This window comes from Protopterus annectens, chromosome 8.part1 (assembly GCF_019279795.1).
Source record: "Protopterus annectens isolate FY-2018-M chromosome 8.part1, PAN1.0, whole genome shotgun sequence".
Classification (NCBI taxonomy): domain Eukaryota; kingdom Metazoa; phylum Chordata; order Ceratodontiformes; family Protopteridae; genus Protopterus; species Protopterus annectens.
Genome location: NC_056742.1, coordinates 28,653,530 through 28,676,597, shown reverse-complemented (window position 1 = coordinate 28,676,597; position 23,068 = coordinate 28,653,530).

The following is a 23,068-nucleotide window of genomic DNA, read 5'->3' as shown; positions in this document are numbered from 1 at the left end:
TGAGTCCCCTAGTGGAAACAGTGGAACTGAGATCCCCACCCATGGGTAGTCACCACTTCACCTTCACAGGCCTGAAGGTGGCTGTGCTAGGGGCTGAGCCATAGAGCCAGGCCAATCCTCTAGTCATGACATGCAGCCCTTGAGCTGGTGTAGAAGATCTCCAAACTGCTGATCGAGCTCTCTATGCACCACGACCTGGACCTGGTGACTGGTGACAGATTCCTCTCCACACCCACTCCCCTGAGACAGTTCCACCCAAAGGTGGTGCAGGGCAAATGGATGAGGTCCCGGGTTGGGCCCCAGATGTGCTGGTGCCCAGTGCCATGGCCAGCTGAGGTGGGACAGGTGGGACCAGCATTCCCATATGTGCTATGGTGTTTATGGTGTATCAACATATGTGGGTTAGTAATAGTCAACACATTCCAGGGTTAGGTATAACAGCATGCATAGATATTCCCATTAACCCAAACACCAGATACGGAACAGTTGGATAGCCTACGGAACACATGCATAAATGGGACCAAAGTGGTAATAACAACAGCATGCAGGCACATTGATGGCATCATGCAACCAGTGTTGGAGTATTTCAACATTGCATACTGTGGTGGTGGTGCTGTGGTAGCATTGTCACCTCACAGTAAGATGATGTCCTGTTTGATTCTCAGCTAAAGCATCTTCTGTGTGGAGACATGCATGAATGGGTGTACCTTCGTTGAAGGTTGTGCATCAGGGCCAGCAACTCGGCACGTAAAAATCTACTGCCAATCATTAGCAGACCTGAGTTCCGTTGTGGAGACCCCTAACCGGGAAAAAGCCAAAAGACACAACAACATGCATAAAAACAGATTTAAATAATTATCAACTAATAGGACATATGTCCCAACATAACAGTGGAGTCATCACATACCAGTTGAGGTGGATATGTAGTGCATTGTTGGAGATATGGTGGGGGGAGAAAGATGTCAATTAACAACTAATATATTCCTGTAGTTCGCATTACTTTCCTAGTCAGTGATGTTATCTGTACCTTACAAGTATTACTACACTACCCTATTGCCTTAGTTTGGACAGTGATATGGCTGTCGCCATCTTTATACATGAACTGGTTTTACCTGCAGTATACACCTCTTACCTGGCATACCTGTGGAAGAAATGCTTGTTAACACTATACTCCCAGATTCCAGGGTGATGTTGTGCACATACCTGTCCATCTCTTTTTGCAAAGACTCTGGTCATGTCTTGACCACATGCAGGTGAACCGGGACATATGTAGACTATTGCCCTCTTCAACCTTTACTGACTTATAACACTCTTATACAGGATTTCCTACACAGTTATATTATGTAGCACAGTGTGAGTGACAGTGATCAGTGATACCTTATTATTCAGAGGAACAGCAACACTCACATTTCCATACAATACTAGAGAAAACAGTACCAGTACAGGGTATCAAGCTTTTATTTCTCGGCACAGTGTCTGTATCCGAAGTACCTGTGGGAGCAATGTTTGTTAGCACTACCTGAATGTTGCCACACAAAGTACTAGATTTCACATTAGTATTATGCACATACATCTCACTCTGTTACTGTACAAACTCTGGTCACAGCTTGATAGGACATACTTGGCTTATTACTCTCATCACAGTTTCGGGAGTTGCTAGAGTGACAGGTTTGTTCTCATAGGTGTGTGACAATCAGTTGTATTTCCTGCTTGCTGCATAAACATCTGGGAGCATCCCATGGACTTCCCAGGGTGACAGGGTGACAGGCAACAAATATGGGCCCATATACTGGACATTTTGGACCTATCTGTACAGTTGTGGGGTATTGTTCTGTATGCAGCCTACTTCCACTCCCAGGTTTCAGACCATGGCTGTGTCTGCTAAAACTAAAACACTGTCCATCACAGTTGTGTTTGCTTTATAGATATTGCTTTATATCTCATATCTGCTTTCTGTCTTATAATTCTTCTGTGGTTTTACATTCTGACCTTGTATTACAACACTCTTATACAGGATTTCCTAGACAGTTATATCATGTAGCACAGTGTTGGTGACAGTGATGAGTAATAACTTATTATTCAGAGCAACTGCATCAGTCACAATGCAATACAATACCAAAGTAAACAGTACCAGTACAGGGTATCATTCTTTTATTTCTCGGCACAGTGTTGGTATCTGACAGACCTGTGGAAGCAATGTTTGTTAGCACTACCTGAATGTTGCCACATACACCACCAGATTCCACATTACTATTATGCACATACATCTCATTCTGTTACTGTGCACACTCTGGTCACAGCTTGACAACATGGGGGTGTAAATGGGACATATGTGGCGTATTACTCTCATAGATTTTGTGGAGTTGCTAATGTGCCAGCTTTATTCTCATAGATGTGTGACAATCAGTAGTATTTCCTGATTGCTGCCTATATGTCTGGGATCATCCCACTGATTTCCCAAGAGGACAGGCAGCAGATATGGGCCAATTTACTGGACATATCTGTACAGTTGTGGGGTATGATTCTGTATGCAGACTACTTCCACTGGCAGGATTTGAACCATGGCTGCATGTGTTAAAAATGCAACAGTTCACATATCAGTTGAGTGTGCTATTTGGATTTGGTTGTCTGCCTTTTCACTGTTTTCTTTCTATGTGTCTCTCAGTTGTACTAAGTGACCTCTGGGGATTGCACCAGTCATATACAGACATTCCTACACATTCTATTTATGTTGCACAGTGTGGGTAACACTACTTAATACAACAGTACTATTAAGTGATTGCAAATCCACATTACCATGTGATACAGAGTATACACATGCAGTCCAGCAGTTAGACCTTTATTTTCAGGCTATTATGCTTTTATTTACATACAAACTATATGAGACTCTTCCTTCCATATTCTCCGGTGTATGCAGTACTTGCCTTAAACAATACAGGTTTTATACTGGCAATTCATTTACTAATACTTTTAGATTTATTTTCTATGACAGTAAATGCAAGAGTATTACTAACCTGCCTCGCGTTGCAACCTCTCCAGGTGACAGCCATGGGCCTCCTGGCTTGCGGCCCACTCACCTGCTGCTGTGAAGGATATAAGAGGAATATTTAATCATACCTATCCATAATATACATGAGCTGGCAATTATTAAACAGGTAATGGAGTAATACTTACACACAGCTGGGACCTCTCCTGTTGTCCTAGCCTCTTGGATCCACTGATCCAAGAGATCCCCCATTTCACCGCTTCAGGTTAGCATAGTGATGTCTGACCTGCTCACCAGTTTGGGGTATGTCATTGGCACTGGTGAGGTCACGGGCGAGACAGTTCTAGGCTTCCGCCTTATATTGGTAACCTTGGTACTGGCCCTGCAGCAGTCTCTGATCATGGTCTTTGACAAAGATTCCTGCCATGACTCTGGACTCCTGGATGACCCAGTGCTGCACCCGGAAGCACACTCCCTCTCCCCTTTCTGCCATGGTGCCTGCAAGGGGAAGCTGCAACCAGTTATGAGATGTATTCCCACCTGTTGGGTTTAAGTAGGACCTAATTCCCACACTTTGCCATGATTGGCCAGTTTTGAAAAGGCTACGTAGGGGCAAGCCTGCTTACCTAAGGTTGGCATTGTTTAAAGGGATATACCACTGGGCATATTAAGTTAGCTGGCCTACATATTGTTTACATCTTCTAAGCTGGCCTGTGCAATGCTTATCATTGCTTAAAATTGACTTTGCATTATATTTGCTTTTTGGCATTGATTTATTATTCATTACATCTTATATGTATGTCTGGTATCCATGATTCATGTGTACGTTCACTGTATGGGGTCCTTGTGTTTAGTAGGGGACTTCAACACTCTATTACATTTACACCTTACATCTGGCCTTACTTCAGTACTCCAGTTAACATATTTATGTTATGTAGTAGGTAATAGAACATATGACTGTACACTGATTCCTTTCACAAGTTCAGTTTGATTTTACTATAGTGAGGGTTTGTTTGGTGATACCTCACTTTTATGTACTGCTGTGATGGCTTGGTGGTTAACTACTGTGACTATACTATATAGGGTCCTGGGTTCAAGACCTGCAAGGCTGTTCATTTTGTTGCTGGGCAGAACAGCGGCTGTTGGATACAGAGTGATTAAGCTACTTTTAAGCACTTGTAAGCAGGTTTGCATGAGGGTAAGCAGTGCTAACCTCTGGTTAAATATGCTTACAGAGAGTTAGCTTCAATATTGCTTAACCTGTATGAGCATTGCTTACTCCCAGGCAAACGGGCTTAAACCCGCTTACTAGTGCTTACATATGCTTACTCCCACTTACTACTGCTTAATACTGCTTACACTTGCTTACTAGTGCTTACTCCTGCTTACCACTGCACTCATTTAGACAGAAATGTCTAATGGTTGTTGGGAAGGTGGGGGATTTGGAGAGGTGTATGGAGTTATCATTCGTTACACAGTTTACCTTCCATTTGTATCCATGATGCCTGTGTACATATACTGTATGGGGCACGTGATTATCTGTGGACTTTGCAACATTATGTGATACCTCACATCTGTATTTGATGCAGTACTCCAGTTCACAAATATGTGTTATTTAGTAGGTTATGCAACTAAAATATTGGTCATAACATGATCTGACATGGAAAATGGAATGTGTTGTAGTGGGACACAAACTAGGAATGCCTGCTCATAAGGTGAATGCTCAGCCCACTACACCACTGCTATACTGCTGCAATGGCATATATCTTACTTGTTATCCTCTTCAGCCATTTAAGCTGCATTAACCATAGCTAATGGATGGGCAAACCCACGCACCTATGGTTAAATTTAATCTGTTTCATAAAAATAAAAAATGTTATATTTATATTGTGCATTTACTATTGCTGTTGTACATGTGGGGGGATGTTGTTGAGGGTATGCGGACACTTATGAGCAGTCTTGCTCATTCTTTTGGGCTTCCTGCTGTTCTTCATTGTGGAGGCGTGTAAATTCTGAGAGCTCTGCTCTCAGACATGCCCTTTGCACTCTTATACGCTCCATGTAAGATTAGGAGCTCAGGCAGCGCACCTTCATTAATATGCATGGTGTGCTGCCTTCCTGCTCCTAAATAGCCACTTCCATGCAGGACTAAGCTAGTCCTGCATGGAAGATTAGTAAATCCAGGAAAATATATTTATAAATGAGTTCTACTGGTTACCTTTTGAAAAAAAGAGTTCATTTGTATTTCTTGCAGTCCAGTTTTCAAAGGTTAAGAATGGGGGTTAATGATTCAGTGGTGTTGAGTCGCTGGTCTTTCTTGGCTTGAAGTCTAATCTTCCAGCATAGTTACTTTTTTCTCTAATAGGTTGCTAATGTTGACATTAAGGGGTACATCTTCTATTTTGTCTAGGATGTGAAGGAAAAAGTTGCCTCTCTTTTCATTTCTGGCATGTACTGCTAGAGGGTTGGCTGTGGCAAAGTGTCGGATGTCATGGACATGCTTAGCAACCCTGGTTTTGAGTTTGTGGATAGTCTTTCCCACATAAAATACATGACATTTCAAACATTGTGCCCTGTAGACTACTTTTTCAGAGTTGCAATTGCCCAATACATGGGATGAAAAATTCTTGCAATTGCTGAGACAATAAAAGCTGTCTTTTTTGCTCATGAAGGAACAGTAGGTACAAGGAGGATTTGCTGCAGACAAATGCTCCACTTTTCTGGGTCAACATAGGTTTTTGGTGTTCCATAAAGTCCCTAATTTTGCAGCTTCTTTTTGCAGTGAATTTTGGTTGCTGCAGGAACATTTTGCTAAGGGTACTGTTTTCTGTGAAGATAGTCCAATTGTCGATTATGACATCTTTAATACCATGGTAATCAAGTGAGTAAGAAAAAGCCATAATCATATCCCAGTCTTTTTGGTCTGTGGATTTAGCAATAATGCCACATAGGTCTCTGTTGGGGTTGTGGCTACTCAGCAAGGACGTTGGACACCTTTCTGCCCTGAGTTTGATGATCGGATCAAATATATCAGTTATGAGTTTTTCTGTGTAGCACCTGGCAAGGAAGTCTCTCTCCAAATCTTGGATGTTCTTGGTAAACTTTTCAAGCTCTTTGGAAACTCTGTAATTTAGCCACATTTTGTTTTAGTTTGTGTGGTGCTCCTATAGAGGAAGAGCAGATTTACCCTTGTTGGTTTGCGGTAAAGGTTATTGGAGAAAGAGAGAGTTCTTGCCAAGGTTTTTATTGATGGTGAGGTCTATAGAGATATCAAATAATGGAAAACAAAAAAAAAATCTACATTTTTGCTGGGGGACAAGCCCCCCTTCACCCCCTGCATATTATATATACTCCAAATCCTAGATTGTGCTACAGTGGGGAAAATGGTAAATTCCCTTCTGTCCCATAATCTCCATTCAAAAGCTTTCACATTTCAGAAAGTCAATCATATAGTCTCGATCAAATGAAGCTTGACTTTCTGTTCAGTTGATCTTCTGAATGGGACCCAGAGAGAGAGAGGGAGACATGTATCACAGAAAATGCAGCGTCTTCAGAACTGACCTCCCTCTCAGATAAGGCACAGCACTGATCTTACGCAGTTCAGGTGTTACTTGGATAAATTGATGGTTACCCCACAGATTCACCCTTGGTTTAGCAGCTTCATGGATACGAGAAAAAAAAAACTACCTAATATATGCTAGTGTGGCCTGTTTTTAGAGATTTATATAGCAAAATATAAGGTTTAATAATGACTATGAGAATGCAAGGTTAGGCTTCGTATGATCCCCAATAGTCTTGCATGTAGCTATGAACATGTAAAACAATTAAGAACCATAGTTAACAATACTTTCTCTCTACATTTGCTGACATTTTTAAGAATAAATAAAAAAATAATGCAGCTCTATTAATAAGTCAAAGAAAAATCTATGATTTCTGAATTTAGAAAATAAGTGCAAGTGGACTACACAGAATGACTAATTTGTATAAAATAATGGAATAATTTAAACAGAGTGGAAACAATATTTTATGGGACATTAAAAATGTGTGACTGTAATCCAGAGCTTTTTTTGTGACAGTTCACACTTGTACGATGTATTGGCACCTCAGCCACAGAAACATCTTCTCTTTTATGGAGAACTATACATGCATCACACACCAGCACAGATGTAAAAAAAAAACACACAGAATTTAAAATAGCCATTCTGACAAAGTGAGTGTGTGTGTGTGTGTGTGTGTGTGTGTGTGTGTGTGTGTGTGTGTGTGTGTGTGTGTATGTGTGTGTGTGTGTCTGTGTGTGTGTGTGCGCATGTGCATGCATGCGTGCATGTGCACGTGTGTGTATGTGTGTGTGCATGTGCATGCATGCATGCATGTGCACGTGTGTATGTGTGTGCATCATTTAAACAAGTGGTTCTGTTTATTTTTGTATGAGACAGAAAGTGTGTGCGTGTGTGTGTGTGTGTGTGTGTGTGTGTGTGTGTGTGTGTGTGTGTGTGTTGTGTGTGTGTGTGTATGTGTATGCAAGTTAAACTAGCTGCTCAGGACCAAGGAGCAAGTGCCCAATTGAAAGCAATCTCTCCTTAGCTTGAACAAGTAAATAAGAGCACTAGTGAAATTCTCCAAAACAAACATCGAGTCCAAATTGGCCACATCTGCTAGAGACAATCATAAGGCCTTCTTCACATATGTCTGCAATCTCAAAGGAAGCACCAGGCTCTGTTCAGAACTGGTGGTCAAGGACACCACATATACAAATGCAGTAGATATAGCAAACTTTCTGGCTGACAGATTCATCAAAAATTTCACCTCTCTGTCCCCCAACAGTAAATCAGGACATCCCCAGTGCCTGCCCGCTTCCATTTATATCTAGGGAACAGGTCATCACTGCTCTCTCAAAGGCAAAAAGTGCAGCCTCCATGGGACTCAATAAAATCCCAGGCTGCTTCCTACATGAACTCAGGCAGGAACTTGCAGCACCATTAGGTGTCCTATTCAACCAAAGCCTGAGTAACCACTTATGGTTGTTTTACTTCTCAATTTCTTGATATAGTAAAACAATTTTGGTCTTTTTTTACTTTCTTGCAAAAATGTTGAACAGTGGCTGAATGTTAATTTACAATTTTCCTATCGGAGAGGTAGAAATATAAAAAATTTTTTGGTTAAAAGTAAATTTATTTTGCCTCCACCTTCATTATATAAAGAACCATGCCAAGTTGGCACTTTCCCTTGTGGAAATTGCAAAGGTTGCAAATATATCACATCATGTTTTCCATTTATTAATGATGTTAAGTTTATTCCTGTTAAGCAGTTTTGTTGTAAGTCAGTAGGGGTTATTTATGCTCTATGTTGTCCATGTAATATGTATTACATAGGAGAAACAAAAAGGGCCTTCAAACTGAGATTGTTAGAGCATATAAGGGACATTAAGAATGGTAATATTGAAAGCCCTGTAGCTTTGCATTTTTTAGAATGTCATAACAAAAATAGTGAAGGTTTAAAAGCCACTATTTTAGAACAAGTTAAGCCAATAATGTATTGTCAGCAGGATGTTAAAACTGTGTTACTGCAAAAAGAAGCTCTGCTTATTTTAAAGTATAAAACTATGTCTCCTTGTGGGCTCAATGCTGAGTTCAATTGGAGAGTGTTGCTTAATTAATTGCTTAATTGTTTAATTGAGTTACTAGTTTGTTATAAAATGTGGATGCTTGTATACAATTTTATTCTCCTTGAAGGCTTTGGCCGAGACGTCAGAGATTTTATTAAAGAACTTTTTGGATACTGTGGTCGTTGCTTGCTTCTTGCTGCTTGCTTCTTGGTGCCTTTTCATTGTTTTTGATGTCTTCTGATCCACAGTACCATCTTCCAAGGATTTTTAGAGAGACCAGAGAAGGAAATCAGATGTCTCTGGACAATTTTCTTCTGAATCCAGTTAATTCGTCTGAGAGAGGTGATAGAGGTGAGCGTTCTAATTCTCAGAGAGTGCCTACTGAAAATAATGTTATTTGGGAAAAGTGGGAAGAAGAAAGAAGAAGACGGTTTCCCAATCCCTTTTCCAGTTTTGGAAGGAAGATTCCTTTGTCTGTTAATGTGGAAAACAAGCTTTTGTTTGAGGAATTGGAGAAACTAATGTGGAAAGAAACTGCTGTACATTATAATATATGTGGTCTTCAGAAATACATAGAGACAGATACAACACCCAGGGGTCTCAGAGTTTTTAAAGACCCCTCTACTCCATTTGACCTTTCTTTGGACTCTGATTGTGTTTTTCACAAGAGGTGGGTCAATGCTGCACATGTCTGTGTTACTGAATGGTTACATATACTTATTGAACGTGATTCACTTAAACAAAAAGAATTGTGTAATAACATCAAAAAAATGTATACAGATTTATCCAGTACTGTTTCTGTGGCTATATTTGATGAGTTTCTATCTCAAACTAATCAGAAACTCAAGGATTATGAAGCTACTTTAGTTGAGCGTAAAAAAGGCAAACTTCTCCGTGATGTGCGTGACTATGAAGCCAATCGGGCTTTTTTGTCTAAAGCACAATGCACGAAAGTGCGTAAACAAGTTAGGTTTCAGTCCGGTAAACAGATGAATGTTTCTCATGTGTCTTCAGTGTCGGAAGGGGGATATACATCTTACGAAGATGGAGAATATGAAACGGAGTTTCCAGTATTACCAGCGGCCCAACAAAGGGAGAACTTTCGCTCTACATTTCGTGGAGAGGCCGCCACCTCTTTTCATCATCAACAGGGACAGAAAAGGACATGGGACCAATCTTCCTTTCCAGGTGGACAACGTTATGGACATGGGGGATACAAGAGGGGTAGAAAATGAACATGTATCGAATAATTTAAGGTATTGTAATACTGCAGATTATGTTATTAATTTATCTGGTTATGATTTTAACTGTGTTGAAATGTCTTTACTTAATAGGGGTTTGAAATTTATCCCCACAGTTATTAATCCCCTTCATGAACTTAAAAAAGATATGTATGTGTTTGGCAGGAAGTTACATTTGAAACATTTCTTTAGTAACTGTTCGACGTCTTTAAACTCTGCTGATACATTTGAAGATAGCAGTTCTGGTGATAGTTATTTTTCTTGTTTTTCAGATGAAGCTATTAATGCATATTGCCAGCTAGACACTACTAATATACCCACTACTAGTAATTTTACTCCTGGTTATTTAAATAATGACATATGTCAGTTTGTTAGTTTAGTTAATTTTTTTACTGAACTCAATTATAAAAAATATATGAGTAATAAAACTAATGTTAATTATAACTTGCAATGGAATGAGTGGCAAGCTTTAGTTAGGCTCAGTAAAAGAACTGACATAATTTTTAAACCTTCTGATAAAGGTAATAAGCTTGTTGTTTTGAATTCTGCTGATTACTTTTCTATGTGCATGGAACATTTAAATGACAGTAATACTTATAAAGTTATATCTGTAGATGTTTATTTTAAATAAGTTCAGGAATATTTAGATTTGTTAAATAAAGGGGTTAGGCTAGGTTATTTTAGTTCCACTGATGTTAAAAAGAAATTTCAGATAGAAGGTTCAAAAATGGCTCTTTTTTATTGCCTACCCAAAATACATAAAAATCTGTCTAGGCCCCCTGGGAGGCCTATTGTTTCTGGTTCTTTGTATTTTTTGCATAATCTGGGTATTTTTCTACATCAATTTCTAGCTCCCTTTGTATACAAATTGCCATCATATATTTGTGATGTTTTTGATTTTCTGAATAAGATGAAAGGGGTGAAAATAAATGCTAGGATGACGTGGTTTACTATTGATGTTAAAAGCCTCTATACCAACATTAAACACCCTTTTGGCATTGAGGCTGTTAGTTACTTTTTGGGTGACAATCCGGTCACAGCATTTATTATAGAGTTACTTCATTTTTGTTTGACTCATAATTTTTTTGAGTTTAATGAGATTTTGTATCATCAGTTACAGGGTACAGCCATGGGGGCTTCTTTTGCCCCCATGTATGCTAATTTATTTATGGGTTTATTTGAACTAGAAACAATATACAAGCATAGATTTTTCAGACCCATGTAATATCTTATTATAGGTTCGTGGATGATCTAATATTCTTGGTGGATGCTGATGAAAGTGACATTAAAGCATTTGTTAAAGATATTAATCATAATAGATTTTCTATGAGTTTTGATGGTCTAAAAATGGGACTTGTTGTCCCATTTTTGGATGCTATTCTCGATATTTCTAATGGTACTAAAATTATTACTTCGATCAATAGAAAATTTGACGGTACTAATTTTTATTTACATGGAACTAGTGGTCATCCTCCTCATACGTTGGATGCCTTACCATATGGGGAAATGTTACGTACATATAGATTATGTGGAAGACCTGATATTTTTCAGCAAGAAATGAATATTTTGGTGGAATCTTTCTTGAGTAGGGGATATAACAAAGATATTTTAAACAGATATTTTGATAAAAAGAGTTAAGCTTTTTGATGGTGTAAATAGTTACTTTCCCTGCAAAAATGTGGCTCAATATAATGGTAATAATAACTGTAAGGAAAATATGTATTTTGTAACCACTTATGGTTGTTTTACTTCTCAATTTCTTGATATAGTAAAACAATTTTGGTCTTTTTTACTTTCTTGCAAAAATGTTGAACAGTGGCTGAATGTACTATCGGAGAGGTAGAAATATAAAAAATTTTTTGGTTAAAAGTAAATTTATTTTGCCTCCACCTTCATTATATAAAGAACCATGCCAAGTTGGCACTTTCCCTTGTGGAAATTGCAAAGGTTGCAAATATATCACATCATGTTTTCCATTTATTAATGATGTTAAGTTTATTCCTGTTAAGCAGTTTTGTTGTAAGTCAGTAGGGGTTATTTATGCTCTATGTTGTCCATGTAATATGCATTACATAGGAGAAACAAAAAGGGCCTTCAAACTGAGATTGTTAGAGCATATAAGGGACATTAAGAATGGTAATATTGAAAGCCCTGTAGCTTTGCATTTTTTAGAATGTCATAACAAAAATAGTGAAGGTTTAAAAGCCACTATTTTAGAACAAGTTAAGCCAATAATGTATTGTCAGCAGGATGTTAAAACTGTGTTACTGCAAAAAGAAGCTCTGCTTATTTTAAAGTATAAAACTATGTCTCCTTGTGGGCTCAATGCTGAGTTCAATTGGAGAGTGTTGCTTAATTAATTGCTTAATTGTTTAATTGAGTTACTAGTTTGTTATAAAATGTGGATGCTTGTATACAATTTTATTCTCCTTGAAGGCTTTGGCCGAGACGTCAGAGATTTTATTAAAGAACTTTTTGGATACTGTGGTCGTTGTTTGCTACTTGCTGCTTGCTACTTGGTGCCTTTTCGTTGTTTTTAAAGCCTGAGTATAGGCTTCATCCCAACTGAGTGGAGGACAGCCACTGTCATCCCTTTGCACAAAGGTGGAGTGTTCTCCAAACCAGGAAATTATAGACCCATCAGCCTAACTAGTCTGATCTGCAAGGCCATGGACTGGATTATCATGGATCTCATTAACAAGGATATTGGCACCCTCCAAACACTTAATCCCACACAGTTTGCTTTTGTCAATTTACAGATAACTGCATGGTGGGTGCTGTCGTCAATTCCCCAAGTGATGTGGACATCCTCCAAGATGTTCTCATCCATACAAATGAATGGTACTAGAAACATGGCCTCAAGCTGAATACCAAAAAATGCATCATCATCTCCTTTGGGAGAGACTGACATCCCCACAAATTATCACATTAATAACAATGTCCTAAGCACACAACCAGTTGTGGGGGATTTGGGCACCTAGGTTGATAGCAACATGTCTTTTGACCACCATGTTGCTTCCATTGTATGGAAAGCTTTCTACATGGCTCATTTCATAAGTAAGGGTATCCCATCCAGGGACAAGATGGTCATATAAGGCCTATTATTGAGTACAATACACAGTTTGGCATGTACCTCGCAAAGCACATGCAGCAGCTGGAGACACTACAGAGGTTCCTCACCAGGATAATCCAGGGCCTCAAAAATCTAACATACACAGATAAAAGCACTATCCATCTACTCAGTTTCATACAGACTCCTCAGTGATGATGCTGTCTGGCTTGGAAGGTGATCTTGGACCCCACCTTGATGGGACTGCTGCATATCTGCAAGTCAAACTCTACTTAAGTAACCCGCATGCACAGCCTCAACCTGGTCTGTGACATCAAACACTTGTTGGTGGGACAGATTTGTGCCCCAGGGACTCCCCATCTGTAGAATAGACTCCCTCTCCATATCAAGCAGAGTACCTCTTTGCCAATAGCCTAGTAACTTCCTATGATCCTATGATCCTCAGTTTGTATGCAAGATAGTATGTGTGCATATGTATATAAAATTTAAACTAGCATATCCGTTTGTTTTTGTGTGAGAGTGAAAGTGTGTGTATACGTATGTATGTTTGTAATTTAAACTAGCTGTTCTGTTCAAATGTGAGATAAAGGGTGTGTGTGTGTGTGTGTGTGTGTGTGTGTGTGTGTGTGTGTGTGTGTGTGTGTGTGTGTGTGTGTGTGTGTATGTGTGTGTGTGTATTGCTGTGTGAGAGCATATCTCTTAACCTCTTAAGTGCAAGAAATCTGGACAAAGTCCGACATAATGGGGGAAAAATAGGGAGAGATTTATTTTAAATATTGCTCTTATAAACTTAGAGAGTTGCTAGAATAATAACATTTGTGTAAACATATTTTCTTAAGGATATAAAGTTGGAAACTCAAATGCATGTCATTATTTACTGACTGTATGCCTCGGATCTTCCCAGTGATTTCCAGAAAACCATAACTTTGAGGAACACTTCAAAAATACGAGGCAACAATCTGTACATTCTGCAAAAATGTGGACATTTGAGAGGTATGTATGTGCTGCTTTATGAGAGAGAGTATGTGTGAGTGTGTGTGTGTGTGTGTGTGTGTGTGTGTGTGTGTGTGTGTGTGTGTGTGTGTGTGTGTGTGTGTGTGTGCGTATGTCTGTGAGAGAGTAGGTATGCATGTGTGTGTGTGTGTGTGTGTGTGTGTGTGTGTGTGTGTGTGTGTGTGTGTGTGTGTGTGTGTGTGTGTGTATGTTGCTCTGTGAGAGAGTAGGTGTGTTTCTGTGTGTGTGTTGCTGTGTGAGAGATTAGTGGTGAGTATGCATACCTCTTAACCTCTTAAGTGCAAGAAATCTGGACAAAGCCTGTCATAATGGGGGGACAACAATTGGGACAGATTTTAAATATTGCTCTTATAAACTTAGAGAACTACTAGAATAATAGCATTTGTTTTGACATGAATTTTCTGAAGGATATGAAGTCTGAAACTCAAGTGTATGTCATTATTTAGTGACTGCATATCCTCAGATCCTCCCAGTGATTTGCAAAGAATCACACATTTTATGAGGAACAGTCCAAAAATATGAGGAAAAAATCTGTACATTCTGTGAAAATCTGGACAATTGAGAGGTATGTGTATGTGTTGCTGTGTGAGAGAGTAGGTGTGTGTGTGTGTGTGTGTGTGTGTGTGTGTGTGTGTGTGTGTGTGTATGTTGCTGTGTGAGAGGTACAGTATGTTATGTTCTAGTTGGGGAGGGCAGGTTTTTCAAGTAACTTAATCAGGCTTCACCGTATAACTTGGTTACAGGAGACAAGAGTCTAAATCCTCTATACCAATTACCAGACTGCTGAAGGAATTGTAAGCTTTAGCGGAGACAAGAGCCTGAATCCTCTACACCAACTACCAGACTGCTGATGGAATGGTGAGTTTGAGTTTCAGTACATTATTAGGGAATTATGAGCTTCAGTGCATTTTCATGGACTTGTGAGATTCAAGAAAAGAGGAACTTAACTGTTGCTCATGCTAAGTCTGTTTTCAATGTGTAACTAACTTTTATTTGGCAAATGGCAGTTTCTGTTTGTTCTGTAAAACTTGAAAGCAGTGTTAGCAGCATAATTACTTGTTGATTTGTTAGTCATTCCCAATTGCAATATTACCAGCTTACTGATTTTTTTTTAATGTAACAATATAGGCAATTAATTCTTCAAGGGCAGCAGGCACTGAATTTGTAGATGAAGCACGGAATTGTAAAGTTGTTTTCTAGTAGCAACCTCTTTGTTAGTTACAGATCTCTTTAATGTGGAATTATTCGGGTGATTTTTACTCCTGCAAAGATTGTGTTTATTGATTGATATTGGTAGACTGTAATGACAGAAGTTTTTATGGTTGAAATTTTCAGAAACTAGTAATTTTGTCATTATTGGTTCATACATTTTCTTGAATCGCTTACTGGAAGAATGTTCAATACTACAAATTTAAAACACATTCTAACAAGGGGAGCTGTATTATACAAAAAATATAATTTAATACAATCAGGAAGGTGAATCAAAGAACACATACATGTATGCATGGCCCTAAACGTGTGCATGGAGCCTACAGCTTGAAAACATCTCAGAGGTAAACTTAATTCTCCACTGGCCAGGTGCATTTTCTTTGCATGTGGGTATTAATGCCTTTTCAATGAATGTGACCTTTAGTGGCAGATATGTTTACTATCTATGCTAACTCTGTTTTCATTGTGAGACTGTATTGTTTAGCAAATGGTTATCAGTGTTTGTGCTATTTTATTTCAATATCTGTAATCATTGTAGAAGTAAATAAGAAAACAGCAGGCACACATAGGTTTGAATTGTCTTTATGTTATCTAGGGACAAATAGCTCAATAAAGAAACATTAGAATGGCTGGGCAGGGGACTGCTTTGGGGTGGGTGGATGCAAGACATTATATCTTTTTTTACTTCTTAGCTTAATTAACCTCGTATACCACTGATTATTCATAGTATATCTGCAAGGTTTGTACCTAGATGCAGAGAATCTAAAATGTCCTTCTCCTCAAAACCTTGTCTTAATCTTCCCGTTTGTCATTTCTCAAGTTACTTCATTATTATTATGTCTGTCTGTATCGTATGCACATGCAAAATGTCATAAAGGATATATCTCTTGTGATTTTTGGCTAACGATTTCAAAAAAATGCAAAAATCATGAAACTTTCATTCACTTTGCAAACTAATTACATTGTGTGAATCAAAGAGGGAAAAGGAGAGAGGGCATCAGCACACCCCTTCAAAAAGAACAATGAACAATTATATTAACTTAAGGATAATGCAGGCAAATTTTAAGGTTATTATCCACTATCATCCTTAATAATTTGTTGTGAGAAGAGACTTCAATTGTATTGTTGAGGGATTTTTTTTATTTATTTTTTCATGAAAGAGGATTTGGAGAAAAAAGAAGTACTTTTTTGGGGGAGGGATTGACCCAAATGCAACAAATGCATACCACCTTTTTATTTACAAAAAAGCACAGTTGTAATAAAAGGTGGATTATATTAGTGTAAAGCTTAGAAGTCCCTCTTATCAAATCAGAAATAAAACTATGACCCTTCATGAAGTTGGATATTCTGTGATCCTTCATAGTGAAGCATAGAATGTATATTTAAACAAGCAAGTATAAAAATGTAGAAATATTCTTGCTGAGTTTACCATGGTTCACAGGTGCAATTAGCTGGGTGACTTAGTAATAAAAAGTAAAGATGAAGTGAAGTACTCACATGTGTAAGTGAAAGCAAGGTGGCATCGTACCTCTCATCCTCTTAGCACAAGAAACTTGGACAAAGCTGAAAATAACAGGAGTCAGTGTGAAGGCAAAGGACAAAGCCAACACATTTTAAATATTGTTCTTTCAAACTTAAAATTTTGTTAGAATAATAGGTTTTGCACTGGCATGTATTTTCTGAAGGATATGAAGTCTGAAACTCATGTCTGTTGTTATTTAGTAACTTCAGTCTTCAATAACTTGCTAGAAAAACACAATTCTTAAGAGGAACAGACCAAAAATATGAAGTAAAAAGCTGGACATCCTGCAAAGATCTGTGCAGTTGAGAGATATGGTGGGTACCTCACTGTACCACTGCAATAGTGGAGAATGTCTTACATTCAACTGAAGACATGTTGATAGTATATTTAACAGAAACATATACTGACATAATATTGGCTAATTACTAAAGTTTATAATATGGAATGCTGAACTAACAAGATATCAGATCCCACTCAAAGTGTCAGCCTAAAAACAATTGTCTTACTAACTTTAATTTAGCAATGTCATTTCACATCATGAAATGCAGTCACAGCCATAGAGCTGGATATCTAACATATTCAAGTGTGTCACAATAATTGAAGCCTCATATCAAGTCAATACAGCATAAATGGCAGAATTATGACAATTTAAGTTAATTTCACAACCTATCTAATTTGAACAACCGAAAGAAACTAGCACCTTTGCCATCTAAAGATTGAAGCAGCCCTTTAAGGATTAAAAAGAATGTATTAGTATCCTGTGAATTGTTTTTAATTTTCAGGATGCACACATTCTTGGCTGGGCTTGGCTATATTGGAATGTCTGCTTTAAGAATGTTAGCTTGGTCAGAAGAAAATGCTAATGTAAACTATTCTGTCTTACTATTCGCCTCAATGGAGACCAAAATAAGAGTTGATAGTCGAGACATGTTTAAGTACCATGTCAAAGATAAGACAATTTGCCATTTTAAAATTATGCTTCCTCCTGAAGGTTATCACTTCAGTGCTGTCTGTAAAAATGTGATTCATCTGTTTTCCAGACATAGCCATTCCATAAAGCAAAACAGCAAAAGAAGTCTTCATGACTGCATGGATACCTTCAGTCCTTGGAGATGCTGCCTACATTTATGTGGTAAAGCACAATTAGCCTGATTTGATTCCTTGGTATGTATAAGCAAGAAAGGTAACCAACCTGTTAGCCCCAGCATGGCGAGTAGTTTAAGTAAGCTTCACGTTTCTCTTACTGACCACAAATGCATTCATGATTCCATTATATCCAACTGAAGCAGACTTTACCACCTACTAGCAATTGTCACAGATATATTTTGCTTCCTAATAAGTGAATAAATAATTGTACAGCAAGCTACCAGTAACACCACAAAACTGTAGTGGGAGGATTAGATGGAAGGGAAGAATGGATGGAAAGGGAGTATTGAGGTAGCAAAAGGGTACATGGTCAATGACCAACATCATTAGTTAGGATATTATATTAAAATACAGCATTAAAAATATTCTTATTCTAGCAGAACAGTATCCAGATGTTAAAATGAATGTTAAAGAACCAACTGTAATATGATAAGCAAAGGAAAAAGCAACACCCACAAGTGAAAGCTTGAAAAGTGAGCAATGGAGTTAAAACCAAAAATTAGCTTTGAACACTACAAAACAGCAGGAAAACAACACCATGGATGTAGAGAGAAGGGGTAGAATGGCCATGGTAATACTTTATAGCAACAGATACCATTCTGCTGGCCAAAAGAAATTCCGATATTAGTCACACATTAAAGGAAGTACGAGAGTAATGCAATTATCCCATAGGCTACATACTAGAGATTAAAAAGAGAATACTTATTCCACGGGCTGCATATGAGAGATTAAAAAGAAAATCCTTTCTTTGGTGTCAATAATATTACAAACAACAGAACAAACATCACTGAGAATGTGCTCTGCACTCTGCTACAAGGCATAACTTTTCTCATGTGTCTGTTTAGCATGGTGATGTTTCTAACCTGAAAATAGAAAGCAATGGCATTTTGAGGTTGAATATGAAACAATGTATACATTCAGACTGAACTGGTTAGTATACATTTTTTTTGTAAATGATGAATGAGATATATTTAGGTCTGCTGTTAAATGTGTGGCAGTTAAAGATGTTTAATTTATACTCCTCTGAAGCAAAGGTCATAAATCAGACTTGCACTCTACAAGTTTGGAAGATATTATGAATGTCAAAGATTCCTCTTTATGGTCACATGTGAAGAAGAAAACAGGAAGGCAGTCAGGATCAAATAGAAAAGAAGAGGTCGAAAAGAAGATGCAAATGCATGGAGACTGGTATTCGAATAAGTAGCAGCATACATATGACAAAGGGAACCTCTCATTGTCCGTGCTGGTACAGGTACACAGTCAAAGTCACAGCACTGACACTCATAAAAGCACAATGGGAATTGTATTCATTATCTGCTAGTCTTGCTGAGAAGGAATGGATGTGCATATAAAAGCACAAATGCACACCTGATACAGATCAAAACATACAAAAACCAACATAATCAAACCCTTTCTGTTTAACCAGTGGCAATTACAGATCTCTCAGATTAAATATTAAGGAAAACAAATATAATCAATTTCTGAATCTAGGAAGAATGTGATAAGGCAAGATATGCAGGTTTCAATGAGCAGCTATGTAAGACAGCAAGAAACAGCAGTACAAAATAAAATGACTATTGGCAACTGGGCTACTTACTAAAATATATTAACAGCAAAAACAACTTATCATGCCTTGGCAGCAGAGCCTTCTATGAAGTAATAATGAACTAGAAAAACAAAACATAGCTTATTCAGAGGCAAACATATAAAGCAGGCAATAACATTGCATAACTAATAAAACAGGAATTTCAATCTTATTTCATAAGTTAAGCTGCTGAAATAAGTGTCCAGCTTCAACGTTAAAAAAATATATATCCTTATAGACTAAGTATTCTTTCAAATGAATGCAAGCTCTAACATTTGGGGTCTATTGTTGAAACACCATAGCCTTTAAGCATTCAGTTGAACTCCCGTGTTCATTATATCCATGGAAGGCTCTTACAGCAAATGACATCAGACTTTCTTTTGTATTGCATGCTTTTTTCCTAATGTAGAGCTGTCTCTACCCTCATAGTTGTACAATACAAGTAGATCATCTTGAAAAAGGGATAGAGATTATCTTTGTGCTGTATTCCTTTAATCATGCTTACAGGATAACCAATATATAGCATGCATGCAGTCATGCTAGCGGCAGTGATCACAGCTTGCCGATCAAACAACATTTTCAAACAAATGCACTTACACCACTGAGAATTGCCTTATTTATCCTGTATAGGGCAGCCATGGTGGTGCAGTGGTTAGTGTTGTTGCCTCACACAAGAGGTTCTCTGGTTCGAGCCTCAGCTGGGGTGCCTTCTGTGCGGAGTCTGCATGTCCTCCCTGTGGTCGCATGGGTTTCCTCCGGGTACTCTGGTTTCTTCCCACATCCCAAAGACATGCTGTAGGTGGATTGGACACTCTAAATTGACCCTAGTTGTGAGTGTGTGCATGTGTGTGCCTTCTGTGGAAGGTCAGGCACTGGGCTGGCAACTCAACACTGTAAAACTTCACTGCCAATCATGAGCAGACAGGTGTTCCTCTATGGTGACCCCTAACTGGGAAAAGCCAAAAGAAGAAGAAGAAGATCCTACATGCATGGATCATCTTGGCTACTGATCTTCAATACTGCCTTGTTAATGCTAGTATAAACCACACAATGAGTCATCTTTAGTTTGCAGCAATGGCTACAGACTCAAAGAAGTCAACACAACTACGATTTGATTAAAGCAGACACAAACTACATTACTAACAGAGAACTCTCTGTATGCATGTGTGTGCATGTGTTTATGTGCATGCATATGTGTGTGTGTGTGTGTGTGTGTGTGTGTGTGTGTGTGTGTGTGTGTGTGTGTGTTTTATACTGATGTATAAAATAGCAAACGTTGCACAACGGTAATGCTTTGACAGCATTTCCTTCTATGTGTCATGAATTTGCTACCTGTGGGCTATGTCTACTCGGTATTATCTCTGGGGCTTAAAATGACATTTTGATTCCTGTTTCACTAGTATTGTGATGGCAAAAGCAAGAAAAATATCTGTCTGCTATATGTTCACTTGTAAAAGATATGCCAGACTGATACCTCTCAACTTCTTTGTGCAAGAAATCCGGACAAAACTAAAATAATGGGGTGGGGGGAGACCCCAAAGTAGGACAGATTTTAAATATTGCTCTTTTAATCTTAAAAGGATGCTACAGCAACAGGATGTGCTAGCATGCATTTTCTGAAAGAAATATAGTCTGAAACTCAAACATATGCCATTATTTAGTAACCTCATTCCTCTGTGGTTTACCACAAGACCACAAATTTTATGAGGAACAGACCAAAAGTGAGACGTACAAATCTGGACAGTTGAGAGGTATGGAATTATATGCTGTGTCTACTTGTCATCCGTCTTACCATCAGGTAATAGTTATTTCAAATCCTGATACAGTTGCCAGTGTTGTTTGCCATAATGATGTTATTATAATGCACAACAGACATACTGTAAGCTCCAAGTTTAACCTTCATAAACACTTACGATTATAAAGATCACCTATAATATTACAGAGAACATTATTGAAGCCTGAAGGTTTCCATACAGTTGGTGAATACTCTCTTAGATATTTCATTAAGATCACTTTCCTATGTCCATCAGCTGATACAACATCCGTTGGTCATTCAGCTGTGTAAAATCCTTTGTTAATTCGCTATTTCATAACAAAAATGTTCTTCAACAGTAATAACTAAAATTGCAAGCTTGAAAATATCACAGATCTGTCACATTCAGAAATACATTTTTTAATGTTTTCTTTAAAGTATAAAAGTGTATCGGCAGCAAAATATAATGAACAGTGAGACAGGTGGTACCCATTTGATTCCTTGTTCTTTTTTGCCTGCCTCACATGTTCATAACTATAGATGTAATAATTGATGTCACAAAATAAACAGAAACATGCAAACAGACATACAAAATCACAAGTTCTAAACAGAACTATGAAACTGCTGCATGATTCCTATCAGTCTTGATGAACAAAATATCATCATATAGACATGTATTTGAATCTGAGGCAACAGCTAGAAGTACTAATTCACAAAAGGGAGTCACTAAAGGCAAACATAATTTTAAAACCATCAGCCTGACAAAATCTATATATAATCATAGAAGCAGAGAGTAAAAATATAGCTTATCCAAATGATATACAGGAATTACCTCTGTTAGATATGCAACAGTGTGGATCTCTGTGTCTAAAGGGAGATTATTTTGAATCCCATGGCATTCCTTGAAGAGAAGTAGCTGCATCTATACCCAATGACAGAGACGAAAGTCAAGACAAGCAGATGCACTAAGGCATTAGTCATTATTTTGCATAAGGAAATAAATAATTACAGTCCATACAAAGTTACCTAGATGAAAAAAATGGATGAGCAGCAGGATGCATAATGTCAGGGTGGTGGTTGTCAGTTTGTTCCAATAGGGAATTCAGTGGTACACTACAAGGCTGTCTAATGAGACCAGTACTTTTAGAATGTTAGGCACAGTTATGAAAATGTGAAATACACTCTGTAAAACTATGCTTATGCTTATTAAACATGTAATGCAACTGATTAAAAAATGAACATTTTCAAAGACAGTCTGAAAGATATGTACCTGGTGCAATAGGAAGGGCTCCACTCTAATATCAATAAATGTAGAAGTTAGAAACTTGGTAAGAAAGTCACAAGTCATTACAAAATAAAAGTTCAGATAAAAGATGGTATCATTATCTATGGCTAATAGTAGACAGTTTAAGCTCTGATCTATGTATACCTACAAAAATCATATTTTGTATCCCATCAAATTCTAAATGGACTATCTAGTCACATCAGGAAGAGTGCTTTGTCTCAGAAATTATTTAGAGATGATATTTAGCTGATCTATCTGGAAATGCGTGATCAACTTTTTCTTGAAAGTCTACACTTCAAATGCACAAGTGGAGGAGATAACCCCAGACTGAAGAACCTAATGCTATAAGAAGATATCTGCAACAGAGAAACAAGATATATGTGCTAGGTAGTCTCCTCCATGATTATGAAAATAAGCTTCTCCTTTCATTTAGAACAAGTCATTAATTAACTTGTATAAGAAATAGTCCTGATAAGTATTGGAGGAATAAAAAATATCAAGAAAAGGTTCTGGCCATCATGATACTTGAAGGCCATAGGGTCATAAGCTGGATAGTCGGGTAAGAGGTGTAGCTAGCTATTTTGGTGCCAGGTGCCTTCATCTGGTCTGCCCCCCACACACACACACATAAGTTGAGGAGCAAAAAGAAAGC